The sequence below is a fragment of the Amblyomma maculatum genome, chromosome 1 (genome assembly GCF_055883805.1).
Source record: "Amblyomma maculatum isolate TAMU_Amacu chromosome 1, ASM5588380v1, whole genome shotgun sequence".
In the NCBI taxonomy this organism is placed as follows: Eukaryota; Metazoa; Arthropoda; class Arachnida; order Ixodida; family Ixodidae; genus Amblyomma; species Amblyomma maculatum.
In genome coordinates this window covers 118,559,470-118,572,106 of record NC_139344.1, presented here as the reverse complement: position 1 = coordinate 118,572,106, position 12,637 = coordinate 118,559,470, and the positions used below count along the sequence as shown (strand labels likewise).

The 12,637-nt window shown below is 44.7% G+C and overlaps 1 long non-coding RNA gene across 1 annotated transcript; it reads right to left on the bottom strand.

The window, feature by feature from the left end:
• Positions 1-8,795: 8,795 nt before the first annotated feature.
• Positions 8,796-12,212, bottom strand: LOC146203702 (uncharacterized). The gene is made up of 2 exons (XR_014703909.1): positions 11,732-12,212; positions 8,796-11,636 (listed from the first exon to the last, which is right to left on the bottom strand). It is a non-coding gene; the product is annotated as an uncharacterized LOC146203702 (long non-coding RNA).
• Positions 12,213-12,637: the final 425 nt, after the last annotated feature.

Sequence of the window (12,637 nt, the reverse complement as noted above, 5' to 3'; positions counted from 1 at the left end):
AGAAATAATCTTCTAAAGCATCAGTGAGCCCATGTAAGGATATCTGTGATGAACTACTTTTCGTTAGTTGCCTTGAGGAAAATGTTATGGGTGTCTTTTATATGTTTCTTTTTTTCAGGCTGGAACGGAACATATAATTTTAGTCACTATAAGGCCCTGTGCTAAAGGGAAAAGGAAAAGCACTTCAAAGTGGTCCCAAAGTTGACAGTAGCGCATGTGCAACCCAATAATTTGCAAAGAATGAACGAACGACTGTCTACATACGTAACCGCAAATTATTTGTTTGGGGCCTTCGTTCATCACATATGGTAGCATATGTCATCTAATTCAATTATTGTTGCAGTTGTTCAGCCGGAGCATGGTAATTGGACTGAAGCTCTACCGGGATGCTGGCATCGCCGAGCTCCGAAACTCCTCCGGCAGTGAAGCCAGCAGCAACTTTTAACGCGATAGCTTTAAGGGCCCCGTGTTGCAGAAAAGTCTTTGTCGTCGTCGGCGGACGCCGTCCCGCGTCGTCCGGCGTTGGCCGGGAGCGAAAAATCCCAGAAGCATTGATAAATAAAAAACGAGTAGGAAAAATCGCCGATCTGAGGAATCGACAAGGGCCTCCGGGGTGCGAGACGAGCACGCTAACCACTCCGCCACGCCAGCTAGATGGTTTGAAATGGACAAAGGCGCATCTATTGATTGCGATGTTGTCTCAGAAATGTCCCTTAGAGAAAAGTATTGTCGCGTATAATAATAATTATGAGCATGTAAATTACAGAATTACAGAACACGCAGTTAAGCGAGTGGCAAATTACTTTTCCGCTGTACTTCTTCGCTTGGTGTGCCCGTAGCGCCATCATGCGTGTGGCGCACGGAATAAGATAGAGGGCATGGCCTCCGAGATCTTCATCGCGCCGGCTCGGATCGGCAACTATGTTGCTGACGAACTGCGACTGCAACTTGAGGCCCGCGCATTTCGGCAAGGTGGCTGGCAGCGCTTCTACGTCCCGGAAGGATTAATAATTAAAAATGAGTATAGCAAGTTGCTCTATGTAGGAATTCAAAACAGAGCCTCCCTTCTCAGTGCACGCCTCAGTCAGAATCGCGTTTCAGAACAAGTAATTACCAAACAGTCATGCTTTGGGCAAGTTAACGAGTGTTGTATTATGTGAACTACGTCTTTGTGTCACTCAAAAGCGCGACAATCAAATGAGTAGACGGTGCGAACGGGGCGCGATAACGCTATCGCGTTCCATTCTTAAAGGCGAAGCTTACGCGTCCTCCAAATTTTGATGCCCTCAAAGCAAGGCACCCTGCTGAAGGCATAAGGAAAGATTCTCCTCGAATTAAGGTACGATCCTCTATTGTAATACTTAGACTTAATTTGTTCACTGCATCTTATTCTGAAGCCAGATAGAAAGAGGAATAGAAACACTGAAGGAAGAAAATAAAAAGATAGACGCTGAGCTCGCTAAGCTCGTTTTGACCTAGTCGAACCCCACCAATTTTTGTTGACGCTCTCGACGCTATTTGTCTGCGAGTGCGGCTATAGGAGAAACAATCTGGGCCAGGCGGCGCTGCGCTGCTCTAGAGTCACAGGAAATTTTTCAGAGTATCGCAAAGATGCTTGCGGGCGCCATTTTCCTTCCAGACCGCCAGACCCAGCCGCCGTCTGAACGGCGAGTGCCAGCATTCGAAGCCTTCTAGCATGTTTTTAAAGTAGCAAAACTGAAAAATTTTGACATGTTTATTCAGAACAGTACCACTAGTGATTATGTGGTGACTAACTTTATTACTTTAGTCCGCAATCGATGCGAAAAGATGAAGTGTGTGGGTGAACCGGCAAACACTTCAGGGCGCCTGCTCTTGTAAATCGCCGCCTATTTGGATCAACTCGTATTTTACGGGAAGTGCAGTGGTATTACATGCGTTACAACATTATAAAGTGACGAAGTGTGAAATAGCATGTCTGCGAAGATCGCAGGAACGTGTGCGTATATTGTTAAGAATGCCGTCCGCTGGCGCCGCTGTGCTGGGCGCGGTAAAGACACGGAGGGCGAGGTGCAGAGTTTATTGCGCTCTGACATGATGAATCGTTTTGTATAAGCAACACAAAGTGAAGCAGCAGGCTCACCGAGATAGTGTAAATAGACTAACATACAATTTAGTATCGCCGTCGTTGCTCCAAGAACGCCAAGCAGGCTTTGTTGAAGCATTTTGAGTGAACTTAATTCTTTTGCGGCGCCGTCATTAAGTGAAGAAAAAGTAACGCACTGGTCGCACCCATTTTCACCCTGAAAAAAAAAAAAAACATGGCCTACTACGTCATTGCTATCACCGCGCGGTTGTGAATATTGCACTTTTCATTGTGTAATGGTATCTCGTTATGTTGTTTCATTGGCATACGCCTCGTGCCGCCAATTTGCTAGAACATCGCTCATTAACTGCCGTCAAAAATTAAAATGACATCGCACATTGATGGCATCTCTGGATGACACACATTTGCCAAAACGTTTCACCTGGGAACACACAACTATGGTTGGTTGGTTTAGTTATGGGGTTTAACATCCCGAAGCGGCTCATACAATATGAGACACCGTAGTGGAGAGCTCCAGAAATTTCCAACACCTGGGTTTCTTTAATGTGCAACTAGAAATGAATAACTAATAAATCTGTGCATAGAGCTTTATGTACATTTGCATTAACAATAAAAATAAAAAAGGAAGAGCTGCGGCGGTCATCGATCCGATCCGCACACGAACATGCAGAGTGTATGTGATTTCGCAGAACTGAATATAGATGCATCTGATGCCGGCTGGCTGAATATTTAACTTAATTTGATGGTAGCTTTTGCAAACTTCCGCAAGTAAAATGGACGCTGCATATTGCTGCGCACGTGTGACACACGGCGTTGTAAGGTATAAACACATGTTGCCATTAGGCGAACCATGTTCACTTTGAATACTTCGTGCGCTTCTATCGCTGCTAAACGAACAAAATTTCAAACCAATGAACCAGCGTATTTCGCGGAAGGTGTTCCTTGATGGCACGAATTTTTCCTGGTCGGTTCTGTGAAGCCACTCCTACCACTGGTGCAGATCACTTTTTTCGTGCAGACACAGAGAAAACGTATTTCTGGCTCAGGCCTGGTGCCGCACCAGAGACATAGTAGAATTTCTCACGTGTACACTGCGAGAAACGATCGGAAAAAGAGAAACTCCCGCCAGCGCAAGACACGTAATTCCGCGCACGCGTTCGGAAGGGATATGGCGACGCGAAGTCACGTGACGCGGATCAGCCAGTAGGCGAGTGGCGGCGCGGGGAAAACGAATGCGGTACTTCGAAATTTTTCCAGTGATTGTAGTTGTTCTGTGCGTCAGCGCCCTCCATGGAGACCTCTGCAGAAACTCCGCGCAGCACGGCCGCGTCGTCAGCTCCGCCCTGCATTCCAGCGCGTGTGTACGCGCGCGCGCTGTTGTTGTTCTCCTCCGGCCGCGTTCTGCCCGCCGTCGCGTTCCAACAAAGGGGGCAAAAAAAAAAAAAAAAAAAAGAGACTAGAATGAAAAAAAAAAAAAAACGTCGGCGCGCTTTTACTTAAAACTTGTGTGGTGAACGGTAACGGGGTGATTGCTGGCTATTTTCTTTTTCTTTTTTTGAAGTATCTCGTACCGCTCGTATCTCGCACCTATGTCCTTGGCGGTGCCGCAGCGGCCATCGCGGAACCGAGTCGGTCTCAAACAACAGATAGTCAGTCGTTGTATCCTCATATGCGATCCTGCCTCGGGAGCTCAAAACTGCGCACTCGCTAGAGGAGATAACTGAACTAGGAATTACACAGCATAGCTGTGGAATTAACAAGACAAAGGTTTACGTAGAGAGATGTCCCCGTCTGCATGAAAAGTTGTCAGGCATTCCTTCGCTCTTCGTTTCGTGTAGAGAGGAAACTGCCGCAGGTATGGCATGTCTCGGCTCCTGGTGAATGACCCAGGTTGTTCAACCAGGGATCATTGAAGGTAGATAGGTCACTGATTTCGAACAGCAGAGCCACAGCAGCGAACTTTGCTGTGGGCAAACACCAAAAGGTTGTTTTTGTGTTGTGTGTTGTGCCATTGTAAGGAAAACGTCAAAAACGCTCCGAAGACAGGCACCGCGGCACAGGTAGCATCTTGTGTAGTCGTCACCCTGCTGAAGCGAATGTGTCATCGTAGATGGCAACGTTCAGTTTCGTTGACTTTGTCGGGGGGTCGACTAAAATGTCTGTTCCAAAACAGTTCAATGGGCCCCTTTCAAGTGAGCGTTCACAAAAGGAAAGGAAAGGAAGCTCCCCAACCGGCGGCCGGAGCACTCGTCGCTGTGTACACACGTATCAATGATTCTCCGCGAGTAGGCTGGACCCTTCATTCTCTGAACAACATGGACAGAGGCATCTGGGCTCCCGCATTACTTTCCCCCGCCGGGGTGGCGCAGTGGATTATCATCGACGACATAGAACCTTTGATGGATCTAAAGGAATTTTAGAACGACGAAGCCAGCCCCTGGCAGGCTTATTATATGAATCTCTTGTGTGTGTTTGTGTTGTCTTGCAAAAGTCAGGCAATAAAGGAAAAAAAGGGGGGTGGGCAGTGGTTACGGCGCTCGACTACTGTTCTCAAGGATGCGGGATCGAATCCCGGCCTCGGCGGCCGCTTTTCGATGGAGGCGAAAGGCAAGGTGCCCGTGCGCTGTGCGATGTCAGTGCACGTTTCCGGAGTCCTCCACTACGGCGTCTCTAATAGCCTGAGTCGTTTTGGGACGTTTAAACCCACAAACCAAACCAACCTCCCGCATTATTATTTACTCTCCCACACCTTAACAACACAAGAGGGTCGCATCGGGTCGCTTAAAATACAACAGAATGGCAAAGCGGGCGAGTTGGTGATACATAGTTTAAAAATAAAACAGCGCGAAACACACAGACGAAAGAATAGAAACAGACACCACAAGCGCTGAACACTACAGCGCTTGTGGTGTTCGCTTAAAATACCTGTCGCTCATGTTTTTTTTTTTTTTTTTATGTCTCAGAGCCTGCCAACAAGCGCTCTTTGAAAAAAATTTCGCGGCGATCGTTTTTCAGGACCTGGAGTGGCGGAATGGATATTCAATGAACATCCATAAATAGATATCCGATGTCCATATGATGTTTACAGAAGTTCATATTATGTTGACATAACATCCATTGAATGTCCATTTTGACACTTGTGGACCCCCATATAATGCCCACAGCATGTCCACACACAATATTGATGAGACATTAAATGATATTGTGTGGATATTAACCAATATATTTTTCGGTGCTGTGAGTTGTGCATTAGGAGTACCCTACTTTATAATAAGCGAGTAATTGCTCAATAATGTCCACCCAAGCACCATATGGCCCCACCTGGGTGGATATTATTGAGCAATTACTGGTTTATTATAAAGTAGGGTGAATGGGCGTAACTGTGCAGCTACTACCATCCTGCAAATATACTTCTCTTCGGGGGCAATGCCCTAAATACATTTAGAGTGCACTAAGTAATTGATTTCATATTTTGCAGCAACTGCTGAAAATCACCAAGAAAAATTATTGTTGTTGTACAGTCATGTTTATTTGGTCATTTATGTTTTATTTTGCCTCTGTGATATCAGGTCCGGGGGTCACATTGACGACCTGCAAATATACAAATGCACATATATAAATACATGACAATAGTAACGGCAGCACATTTATCACAAACATGAAAAAAGTAGAATGGTGGGTATGATGCAAATGAAGCACGTTCATTGATGCAATCTGAGCTTGGTAAAATGAACTCAGCAGCAGTCGGAATGCACTGGCAGTATATCCTAAACAAGCACACTTGTGGAGACAGCATTCTATTCTTCACAAAATATTTTGAAAATCCATGGCAAAAACTCATATTGTAAGCACACTGCAAGAAGTGGTAAAGACAGCCCTCTTAATATAAACCGGAAAAAAAAGTGAAATGGTGGGTATCCTGGAAGGAAACTGTTCATTGGTGTAATTACACCAACAATATACACATACATACAACATAAACATATGCTGGGCCTCGCAAACAGTGGAAAGGACTTTGATGCAATCTTCCAGTGTTCCCGGGGCAACATTCAGCTTAAATTAAAAAGCAACATGTGTAAGAAAAAACACACAAGACCACCAGGATCTCACTAAGTATGACAACTTAAATGAAAGGAAATTTCAAGGAATCAACACAAGAAAATTTTAGATAATGTTAAAAAATGATTAAATTCAGAAAACTGCAGCTGACTCCCAAACAAGAGCAAAAACATAGCAAATTTAAAGATAAGAACTTTAATAGCTATCAAAACCCAAGCCCTTGAATGCCTATTATATATGGCTGTGGCTAAAGGTACGTCGGACGGACCCGATCAATGGTCTTAAAGGTACGTCCGACGGACCCGGTGCGTTTTTCTTCGGGATCCGTCCGACGGATCCGGGAAATATTTTTCAGAGGTACGGCGGACGGACCCGATCGGTAGGGTTCTTCCGACGGACCCAACGCATTTTTCTCCGATATGGGCCTTGGGATCCGTCGGGAAAGCCGGATTCAGATGTGGTTGTAGCAACAACATGGTAGCCATATGTAGCCAAATCGAAGTTGGTATGAGGTATACGTGCGAGGTGTAAGAAGTATGTACTACATACTGCATGCGTGAAATGTGAAATTACAAAGAATAGTACAGTGGCAAGAATAGTGCCTAGAATGGGTGATATACTACGTGATGGCATGATGATAGGTTTACGTGAGTTGGACCGCGGCAGGGTGGCAAGCACGACCAGAGCGCAAGCGCATGTAATCGCGGTGTTGATGGCCAGCCCGCGGCCCGCACGCCCGCTCATTTGGTCCTCGTTGTTATGTGGATTAACGTCTACGACGGTCGTTATGTAATTATGTAGTTTTGATTCTTCAAAGTTTCCTCACTTCCATCTGTGATGAGATGCGTCACGTAACGCATCGCTTTCTGCTCGCATTGAGGTTTGGTGCTGCAAGTTCTACGTAGTACAAGCGGCGCTGAAAAAGCTGGGCACCGCCGGCGTGTCTCTAGCCCAAGCATCGCGTCATTCGTGTTTGTTGTACAACTGGAGGTGTGGTTTGTGCTTACCGTGAGATGCTGTGATTACGGATTACGTCCTACTAGAGTGCTGAGTGCGCCGATGTCCGGACGGACATCAGTGTGTCCGTTTATGATCGGCGATGTTGCACGTGCATGTCAGTGTTTATTAGGTGCAGTGGTAATTTATTTACACGCGCTGTGCAACAATCAGACGAAAATAAGTCATCGACAATTTGTTAGCCTGTACTACAGAGCTCAAAACTCGGAAAATGGGAATGCACGATGCAGTTTTCGCATGTTGGAGTGGACCGAAAAATAAGTGCCCAGCCCACACCGCCGGGATGCGTATTACTACAGGTGAAATGGTTCAGGTTTCTGTAAAATAGCTGCCTGGCACAGCACCTTTCTAAATGTTCAGGCTTTGTACTATTGTTGAAGGCCACTTTATCATTAATAAAGGAACGAATATGCTTTATGTGTTAATGACTAATGCTTTTTCAACATATTATCTTCATTTTTTTTTTCGTTTTTCCTTAGTTTCCTTTGTTTTTCATGCTAGACAAACACAAATAGTACACTTTTAAACTTGTCAGTCCAAAGCTGAACATGAATATCTGCCATGCATGTGACAGCTTTAATGCTAGAAAGGTTGACATGTATAGCATGTACGTACACGCTGCGACATCTTAGTGGCACGTTAGGCTACTTGCCCCAAGGTCGTGATGTTTAATACCAGTGATGGCAGTCGCACTTTGGTTCAGGTGAAATGCAAATGCTTCTGTTTTCTGCAAGATGTCAATTCAAAGTACAAAGCCCAGGCAGTCAAATTAGTCTGGAGCTCTCCACTACGGTATTCTTCATAGCTACATATGTCACTTTAGGATGTAAAACCCTACATGCCACAGGTAGGCTGCATTGTTTTTTAGATTTTGTAACCTCTCATCTATGTTTTGCAACATTTGGCTAATTTTAGTTCCCAAACAGTTGCTAAAGATGAAACCGAAGCAGTTCTTGGCATGGTTTGCTGCTTAGATTAATTTGCTAATTGCAGTTCTTTGAAACTTGCATCAATGCTGGACAGTTCAAATAGCAAGCAGTTGAATTACAGAAATGATGTGGATCATGCATTTCAGTTCTGACAAGTGGAAAGTAACGGTCCCCTCCTTGCATGCATAGGTGCCTTTAGACAAATACATACTCGGGTGTGTGATTGTGACGCATATCAAGGGTCAACAGAAGGCCATGTGGAGCCAGTGTGATATTCTTCATGAAGGCTAAAGTAAAATTGTACAACAGCTGCTGTACCATGCAGAAAAAAAATTGATCATTTAGTGTATGTTTAACTGACCATGAATAGCATCTTACTCAGAGTATGATGTGATATATATCTGGTTTAGCATCCCAAAATAACTACGGCTATGAGGAACACAATAGTTGAGGGCTCCGGTATAATTTCGACCATCTGGGGTTCTTTTACATGCACTGACACCGCACGGTGCATGACGGCCTATTGTTTCGCCTCTATTAAAATGTCCCTGCTGTGGCTGGAACCAAATCTGCATCTTTGGGTTCAGCAGCCAAGCACTCTAACTACTGAGCCAGCACAACGGGGCCAAGTATCAAAATGCATGCCATTACATTTCTTTCTAGCCTGTGGTTTTCTTCACAGAACTAATGTATACAAGGAAAAGTAAACAGCAAGAAAACACTAGTTTTATTGCACATTATATTCACATTTCAGCAAACATTCTCTAGGAAAAAATTTCTCATAATGTTTTCATGGAAACCATGAACAAAACAAAACAATGCACTTACTCCACTCGAATTATTAATGGGCAAGGTTGCATCTATGCTACTACACTGCGCTTATCACAAAACCACAAGCCCCATCTGCTTTGGCCAATCACTTGATGGAACTAACGGAGACAGATGTCGCACACCACAGACTGGGGGTCTCGCAACATATCTCTGCATATGTTGCATTTCAATTTCATGCCTTTCCACTTAGTTTCAACTGTTGCCAGCATTACTAGTCACCCATCTTTTCTGAAATTCCTTTTTACGCTGTTGGGATCAGCATCCTTGTTAACGATGGTCTCTGGCATTTTAGATGCTATCATTTTCACATCTTCCTCATCTGGAAGAACGAAGGAAATGACAAGCTTTGAGCAGACAAAAAATTAGGGAGACTCCTAATCTCCACCTGTAAGGGTATGGTGTGCCAGCGTTAATGGTTCTTGTCTGCAGATCCCACTGTGGATTCTCGTTAATTTACATGCCCTTTGCTACAAACATTACTACTAATTCCTTAATTCATGTCTCTGTTATCTCAGATATACTCATTAGCATACGGTCGTAGGCTGCCCTGTTAGGTGATAGACAACCTGGCATAGACCTCTGTAAGCCTCAACCTTTCTTAATTGGAGCTGAAACGTTGAAGCTGAAATATTTCAAATATAACTTTGTAAGCTTGGCTTAACAGCTCCTGCCATGTCGTGTGGCCTCGTGACATTTGGCTCGTGGCACTTTTGGCTTGTGCACAGGGGTCATCTGTTAAACACTGGTTAACATGCATGAAAAATACATTTTCACACAAACTGGTGGCAAATGGTCAAGTGGTGCACTGCAGATTCTGAAATGTATACCTATATTCATGCAAGGATTGCATCATCACATAACATGATCAAGAGTTCTATCAGTACCTGTAGTTACATAGCATTTCAATGCCCATTAAAGGACCACCTCAGACAATGGTTGTTGTTATCTCAAGACCTGTTCTAACAGCGTACTGACGCCATTCCACTGAGCGATGGACATGTATATGCATACCCTAGATAGCTCATGATTGTGGATCTCATTTATTTCTATGACTTCCAAGGAGTTCCTGTCGTCAGAAACTTTATGAAATCGGGACAGTAGTCTTGAAAGGTGATGAAAAGAAATAACCAGGTTACCTTGACGCAATGCTAAATTACAGAGGGTGAATATGCTGCATGAAGATACCAAGAAGCTTGTACAAAGAAAAGTGAGAGTGAAATGGCAGGATTTTTGAAACATTGAAATAAACTACAAACTATACTTGTCAAACCTGTCATTAAGGAATGGAAATCATGCAGTAATCAAAAACACAACATGGAGGACATTTTAGGTCATCTTCACAAAACACATACCCAAACCTCACACACAGCTTCATACTTATGAAAGAGGACAAACCAATATGCAAGGAGTGTGGAGATGAACTAACAATAAACCATATCTTACACATGCGCCAGAGTCGAGAAAAGAGGAAACATTTTGTACAATTTCCAACAGATCCATTTCCATCCCAGCATGATCCTAGGAGAGACGTGCATATTTCCTGCATTTTTGTTTTCCTAAAATGTTCCTAAACAAGCTACATCCTAAAGAACATTTTAGTCATTACACACAAAATAAATACATTAAACCTTGTTCTTGGTGCATGGCAGCATTAGTCGCTTAGGCACCATAAAAATCAACACAATGCTGTAAGGTATACCTTGGTTAGCTATGTTATATGAGACAAGCTTTCGGCCTGGTGTGGTCCTTATTCACGTGACAGCGCTGTCATGAGGGTCTATGTCCCAGCGATCGGAAAGTGACCTATTCCAATAATTTTACAAACTGAAGGTGATTGTACAGATTTCTAAAGACTGGAGTGCTCAACTGTTTTATCAACGTCCGCCTGCTTTGACAGCCTGGAGTGAAACTGTTGAAGAGAATACATTTTTGAACATTTAACGCGTTTCTGAAGGCGTTGCTTTCAATTACGGGGCCAACAAAAAGCAGGTGAATGTCAAACGCCGCCTAGATAGGCTTTCTAGCATGACAGCGGTGTAGCGTGGAAAATCGCTCCGCCGATCCATCGCTGGCGCCGCTGACTTGAAAGGCGAACTGTTCAAACTTATATAGCTACTGACCACACCTGAAACACTGAATTGCGCATGATCAAGGCAGAATTTCTCTAACACTGAGCACTGGTAGCTATCGATTTCGCGCCCAATATTGTGAAAATCTGTCCTCTCTTCGATCATTGATACGTCCACGGTTGAACATTTATGCGCCTCGGGGTAGGCCAGCCGTGGGAACATGGATGCGTGGTTGTAGCAACGATCGCTTGCATGGCACACTCTGCAAAATTCCAAGAGTCAGCTTCTTCAACGAAATGTGCAGCGCACATTTTCTACAGCGTACCTAAGCCCGGCGATGCATGCATATCGATCCCGATCGTTTCAAAGCTGCGCGGCCGTTCAGTCGGGTCACGCTAACCTCGAGCATGCGGGGGTTTAAACTACATGTACGCAAACTTCAACGACAAGAAAAAGATGCAGCCTAAGCACTTTAGTCTAGTAATCCCCTATATACCAAAGAACATTGCTGTTCACAGGGAATTCGGATCATTCACGCTTCCGGCTTTCCGGTTGTGCACTCTTGCGGTGCGGTGCAGTAGGTCTTCGCCTCGACGAGTCGATGTGCAGGCCTCTAGTAGATTCGGCATGTCTTCTGCCACGGCTCTGAGGTAGAATTTAAACGAAGAATTTAGCTAAAAACATCCTGTTTCCTCGGTCTGCATGTGAGGAACGAGCATAATGCCATTTCACATACATACTTTGGACTGCCGAATGTTCAGCTGCACGACGAGGTGTATGTGTGTTGTGCCGGCGCTAGATCTTCAGAGGTCGATGCAGGACCTAAGACAGCGTAAATGCTAGGAATAGCTCGCTCGCATTACGGGCAGATCGAGGTGATAGTTTAGTGCGAAGCGAAAGCTGCTCGTGAATGTGCGTATCTCGATGCCAGCTGGTGGAGCTGGTGCAGTACGTAGCATATCGCCTGCAGCTATGTGCTTGACAGCGATGTTTGCCGTAGTCAACCCTAAGTGAAGACCGTGATCTATGTTAGAACGGATGCACTCTTCGTAGCACCTCATCGAGAGTCGCGGCTAGCTGATATCATAGAGGATGAGATCCATTCACGCGTAGCAAGCGGAATAGGGCCGCGTTCGACGTGCATATAGCCATGAGCCTGTATATCGACGTCCGCCGTATCTTTACGAGAATCGAATGGATCCGTCGGACGTACCTTTAGACACTTCGATTATATATTCGAGAGTAGCAATGAATGATGGGCTCTTGGTAGTCTTTCACCATCACAAGACAAGGCCGGAACTGCCTTCTAGAGCTGCGCTAGGAAGCTGTCCACTTTACTAATAAGAGGTAATGTATATGGTAGGCGGCGGGACTGCCCTGCAGAGTGTTTTATTCAAGTTCAGGCTGTTCTAAACACCCAAAATCGCATCTGATTGCCTCTAGCTTGGCTGCCATCCCTATTGAACAAGTCCAACACGCATGCTTCTTTCTAGAGGCAAAGAAGCGGCACTGTGTATTTTGCCCACATGGACGGTTCAATCATCCCAGCTCGAACTAAACGTCGTGTATTTTTAGCAATGTATGCCTTCAACCGAAATGATAACCGACTGGTAAAGTCACTGCCACTAAAATTGCACAATACCAGA